The sequence below is a fragment of the Hyperolius riggenbachi genome, chromosome 7 (assembly GCF_040937935.1).
Source record: "Hyperolius riggenbachi isolate aHypRig1 chromosome 7, aHypRig1.pri, whole genome shotgun sequence".
Taxonomy (NCBI): Eukaryota; Metazoa; Chordata; class Amphibia; order Anura; family Hyperoliidae; genus Hyperolius; species Hyperolius riggenbachi.
Genome location: NC_090652.1, coordinates 63,598,418 through 63,604,850, shown reverse-complemented (window position 1 = coordinate 63,604,850; position 6,433 = coordinate 63,598,418).

The following is a 6,433-nucleotide window of genomic DNA, read 5'->3' as shown; positions in this document are numbered from 1 at the left end:
GGGGGGGGTCAAGATAGGTGCAGCAGTTTTAAAATGTTCAAAGTTCTTTTATTGCTGCTTACAGTTTATGTTTATCAGAGTCAGGCCAATAGTGTGGAGCACCGTGGTATCTTCATACAGTATAAAAAATGGTTATGTAAGTCTGTTGTATGTAATTTAACCACTTGAGGACCGTAAGCTTTACCCCCCCCCCCCCCTTATTTATTTATTATTAATTTATTTGTTGTATTTATAAAGCGCCAACATATTACGCAGCGCTGGACATTAATTTAGGTTACAGACAATATTTAGGGGTGACAAACAGCAATATGACAATACAGGAATACAAGAAAACCAGATCACACAGCACAGTATGAGTACAAGGTAATGCTTAGTCAGTCACTGGATGGGAGCATGGAGTTAGGCAAGTTAGGTTCACTCAAATGCATAGCATGGGTGCACAGTAATAGAGGTGCATGATCAGGTAGGACACAAAAGGAGTGAGGACCCTGCCCAAAGGCTTACAATCTAGAGGGAGAGGTAGGGACACGAGAGGTAGGGGACCAGAGTTCGGCTGGGTTTAGAGCAATTGTGAGGGGTGGTAGGCAAGAGTGAAAAGGTGAGTTTTGAGGGCCTTCTTGAAGGTGTTGAAGGAGGGGGCTGCCCTAATGGGTGGAGGTAGGGAGTTCCATAGTGTCGGAGCGGCTCTTGAGAAGTCTTGGAGGCGTGCATGGGACTGGGTGATGCGGGGGACGGTCAGGCGAAGTTCATTGGAGGAGCGGAGTGAGCGGCTTGGTGTGTATCTCTGAGTAAGATCAGAAATGTAGGTTGGACAGGTTTTGTGGATGGATTTGTAGGTCAGACACAATATCTTGAATCTGATTATGGACTGGATAGGAAGCCAGTGGAGGGATTCACGGAGGGGAGTCGCCCTGGTGGAGCGATGGGAGGAGTGGATAATTCTGGCAGCCGCATTCATGATGGACTGCAGTGGGGCTATTCGGGTCTTAGGGAGTCCAGACAGAAGGGCATTGCAGTAGTCGAGGCGGGAAATTATGAGGGCATGGATGAGGAGTTTGGTGGTGGCAGGGGTCAGGAAAGGGCGAATCTTACAGATGTTACGAAGGTGGAAGTTGCAGGACTTTGTGAGGTTTTGGATGTGGGGAGTGAAGGAGAGTGCGGAGTCCAGGGTGACACCCAGACAGCGGGCTTGAGAGGTAGGGTGAATAGTAGTGTGGTTAACAGTGACCTGCACATCTGGGAGGTCCAGGGATGACCGGGGTGGGAAGATCATAAATTCCGTTTTGTCTAGACTTAGTTTTAGGAACCTAGCGGACATCCAGGAGGAGATGGCAGATAGGCAGGAGGAGACCTTGTCCATGGTAGTGGTGGATATGTCAGGGGTGTGGAGATAGATTTGGGTGTCATCTGCATACAGATGATAGTTAAAACCCATGGAGGAGATAACCTTGCCAATGGAGGATGTGTATAGGGAGAACAGTAGGGGGCCAAGGACCAAGCCTTGGGGGACTCCCACTGAGAGGTGGTTGGGGGTGGACGAGGACTCATTGAAGGAGGTCGTGAAGGAGCGGTTGGAGAGGTAGGATGAAAGCCAGGTCAGGGCGAGATCATGAATGCCCATGGATTGGAGGGACTGGAGGAGTAGGGGATGATCTACTGTATCAAAAGCTGCTGAAAGGTCAAGGAGGAGAAGAATGGTGTATTTACCTTCAGCTTTAGCTAAGGCAAGGTCATTGACCACTTTGGTGAGAGCCGTTTCGGTTGAGTGGGCAGGCCGAAATCCAGATTGCAGTGGGTCTAGTAGTGAGTTGGCATTGAGGTACTGGGTCAGGCGTTTGTGAACCAGACGCTCAAGGAGTTTTGAGGCGAAGGGGAGGAGGGAGATCGGGCGGTAGTTGGAGGGTAGCGAGGGGTCGAGGGAGGGTTTCTTGAGCAGAGGCAGTACAGTGGCCTGCTTGAAGTCTGAGGGGAAGGTGCCTGTGGATAGGGAGAGGTTAAACATGGTAGTGAGGACTGGGGCCAGATCAGTGAAGTGAGGCTGAAGTAGATCAGAAGGGATAGGGTCAAGGGGGGAGGTAGTGGTATGGGAAGTCCGCAGTAGGTGGTTGACCTCCTCAGTGGTAGTAGGAGTGAAGGAGGTGAGGGGAGGATAGGGTGGAGAAGGAGTAGGTTGTGAGCAGGTGGGAGGTGAAGATTGAAGATTGGATATTTCCTGACGGATGGAGACTATTTTGTTGGTGAAGTGGGTGGCTAAATCTGTGGCAGAGAGGGAGGAAACAGAAGGTAGGGGGGTGGGTTTAAGCAGGGAGTTAAAGGTGCTAAAAAGACGCCGGGGATTGGAAGCTTGTGCTCCGATGAGCTTGGTAAAGTATTCCTGCTTCGCATGAGCAAGGGCAGTGTGGAACTGCTGCAGGTTAGTCTTGTACTGTAGGAAATCCTGGTTTAGTCGAGTTTTCCGCCATTTTCGTTCAGTGGCGCGTGTTTCCCTCTGGAGGTTGCGAGTATGGGTAGTGCGCCAGGGCTGGGGGTTAGGGGGTCGGTTGCGGCGGAATATTGGTGGAGCAGCTTTCTCTGGGGCTGATGAGAGAATTTGGTGATACTGAGCTGCAGCAAGATTAGGACAGGTTAGGGTGGGGAGAGTGGAGGATAGGCCATGGAGGGAGTCAGCAAGGACGCCAGGGTTGAGCTTGCGTAGGTCTCGCTGCCATCGACCAGGTGGGTGGGCGGGCAGTTTGGAGGTGCCTTCCGTGAGGAGGTTGAAGGCGAGAAGGTAATGGTCTGAGGGTGGAAATGGTGCGATGTCGAGGTCTGCAATGGTGGTGGATTTAGTGAATATAAGGTCGAGAGTGTGACGTGCAGTGTGAGTGGGGGCGTTGGTGTGTTGTACTAGGCCATGTGAGTTGGCTATGGTGAGTAGCCGGGTCGCAACAGAGTTCTTGGGTTCATTGATGGGTATATTGAAATCCCCGAGGATGATGGTGGGGAGGTCAGAGGAGAGGATGTGTGGGAGCCAGGAGGCAAGGTTGTCGAGAAATTGTCGTGTGGAGCCCGGAAAGCGGTATAAGACTGCAACAATGGCTGGGAGGGGATTGTAGAGGCGGATAGTGTGGGCCTCAAATGATGTGAATTGTACCAACGATACAGAAGATATACTGCGCTCCAATGGAATTAGCTTCTTAAGTCACAAATAGGGGCTCGCAGAAAAAAATTAGGTCACTTCACCTCTCATATACCAATGTTTCCAATCGATTCACTGCGCTTCCAATACCCTATAAAATCAGATTAAAACGCACATAGTGCAAAGTATTGTCTAAAAACACTATAGCTTGCACCCCGTGCTTGCACTCCTGGGGGTAGTGCCACCACCGAATGAGGGAACCAGCGTCACTCTCCCCTCGTGATTGCACTTACCAGAAGCGCATCTTGAATATCAGCATATCACAATCATCCGGAAGTCAGCTAAGGAGGACCCGATTGTAAAAGATGACATCCAACTTTATTGAACACTTTCAGCAGGTTTGACAGCAGGTACCTACGCTCCGCACCATGGATAGACTGGAGCCGCACGCCACCAAACCGTCCTTCCTACTCGCGATCACGTGACGTCAGCGCGTACACCCTTGACTCCGCCCTACGCGTTTCGTCACCAGTGCGTGACTCATTCAGGGGCTAAGGATCGCAACCCGACGTCTGCATTAAAAATATTCCGGCCGCGCCTCCTCCGCCCAGGGTTCCGCCCGCAACACCACCCTCTTCTGTTGCTAGGCTACCTCCCGGCGTGCTGACCATTATATCCACGGCTCGGATTACATAAATTAAAATACAACCTCAGTACTAATAAATATAAAAAGCTTTCAGATGTTATATCATACTCCTAAGCAATATCACCATAACGCACAGTGTCTATAAACAGCGCTTTGCATGACTCAAGTAAATTACACCATATAATACCACACCATATAGTTATGTGCTCATATATTACTACGGTATCCTAAATACCCTTTCATTACTTAATAAATGTATACTTCGATAAAGTGCTATTTAAATTCCATCTTAGCTAACCTATAAAATACATGTGATTATCTCATCAATACTACCCTCATTACCCCTCAACTACCACCCTATACAGTGACTAGGTCACATTCCTACTAGATCCATATCATTCTCTTTCTATATATCCATACGCCCATTACTATCATTGATGATATCCAATTACGTGATACATTATCTACATAAACCTCACTCTCCCTTAGGGGGGAAATCCCCCTTACATACTCAACCGTGTAAAACATAAATTACAAAATTAGTGAAAAATTACCATAAACTGTGAAATAAAGTGTCAGTGCAAATATTGTGCAACCTCAGCAATCTTATACATGTGTGATATATTAGATACCATCCTTTCTTATACGCAATACCCCATGGCTCTTAATCATGCATTAGCAATAAAACAATTGATGTCTAGTTCTATATTTAGACCCTTAGGCGAACTTGTTCCTAGCCTATAAATCCATTCAGTCTCTTTTTTACACAGTTGCTGCAGCCGATTTCCCCCGCGCCAGTGCGAACGCACATGTTCCACCGCAACAACCTTGAGACTGGAAGGATCACAGGCATGTGCTTCAGAAAAATGGGCCGATACACTGTGCCAATCATACCCCTTCCTGACATTATATATATGCTGATATATTCGCTTCTTTAACGGTTGCGTTGTTCTCCCCACATACTGCAACCCGCAGCCGCATGTTAAAACATACACCACAAATGTTGAAGAACACGTCATAAATTGTTTAATTTTAAAATCCCTCTTAAAATAGCCGGACCATATGTTGTCAACTGATTCACTTTCAGTATCCCTGCATATACAGCAATTCCTGCATCTATGATAACCCGGTCTCTGCCACGGAACAGCCCTTTGGATTGGTGGGTCCACACAGCTGGGGACCAGCATGTCCCTCAGATTGGGGGCCCTCCTATAGATGAACTTTGGTCTTGTGGGTATGATGCACTTAAGTTGTGCATCTTGTTGTAGTACTGACCAGTGCCTACTGATAATCTTCTCCACTAGTCTGTGCTGTACATTGAAGGTAGAAATGAACGGGATCTCAGATGAAATTTCCGAATCCTCCTTTATCTTACCCCTCACCAGACACTCTCTATCCATACTTTCCACCTCTCTTTCCAATTCCCCTATCCTCCCGGGGCTGTATCCCCTTTCTATAAATCTTCTGGATAATATAGATACCTGACTTTTGTACTCCGATAATTTGGAACAGTTCCTTCTAACTCGCTGAAACTGTCCCTTAGGTACTGCCTTCATCCAGGAGGGGTGATGGCAACTGGCCGTAGGTATAAAACCATTACGATCCGTCTTTTTGAAAAAACAACGGGTGAGCAATCTATCTCTTTCCTTATAAATGGTAAGGTCCAAAAAATTAACACTAGAGAAACTAATCTCTGCCTCCAGCGTGATATTAGGGTATAAAGAGTTAATGTCAGTTAGAAACCGACACCACTCATCAACAGACCCCCTCCACAAAATAAAAAGGTCGTCTATAAACCTACGCCATTCCATCACCCCTCCCAAGCCCCTACGTATGGCCAGCTCCTCCCACCTTGCCATATAAATATTAGCTAGGGACGGCGCGAAGGGCGCCCCCATCGCACATCCCTTTACCTGTGCATAGAATTCCCCCCTATACCAAAAGTAATTCCTAGACAGGGCGAAATCCAATAATTTGAGGATAAACTCAATCTGTATCACATGTAACGTTCCACTGTCCTTTAGGGATAGTTCAACCGCATCCAGTCCCCCCCGGTGGGTAATATTGGTATACAACGATGCAACGTCTGCCGTAACCAGCAGCGTTCCATCCTCCACCTTCACACCCTCCAGCACTTGGATAGTGTGAGAGGTGTCCTTAAGGACCCTGGGGAGTTTACCCACCAGGGGTTGTAGGAAACGGTCCAAGTATTGTCCAATCCTATACGTTATGGAATCGATACCATTAATTATAGGGCGCCCCGGGGGTGCACTAACCGATTTGTGGACTTTGGGCAACTGATATATTATGGGGGTTCTAGGATTCTTAGGAACCAAATGTTCAAATTCTTTGTCACTAATAAGCCCCTTGTCCAAACCCTCCTTCAGTATTCCAATTAGTTCCTTTTTGTACGCAGAGACCGGGTTACCCCTCAGTTTCTTATAAGCTGTATCATCTCCCACCAATCTGTCCAATTCACTAAAATATTGGTCCTTTCCCAAAACCACTACCCCTCCCCCTTTGTCCGCAGGTCTAATGATGAGTTCCTTATCTTTGAGCAGTTTGCATACGGCCCGATCGTTATCCCTGATCCGAGCCGTCTGCACCTTCTCAAGGTCCTCAATCACCAAATTTTTAAATATATCAATTGTATGCTTACTGGCATTATT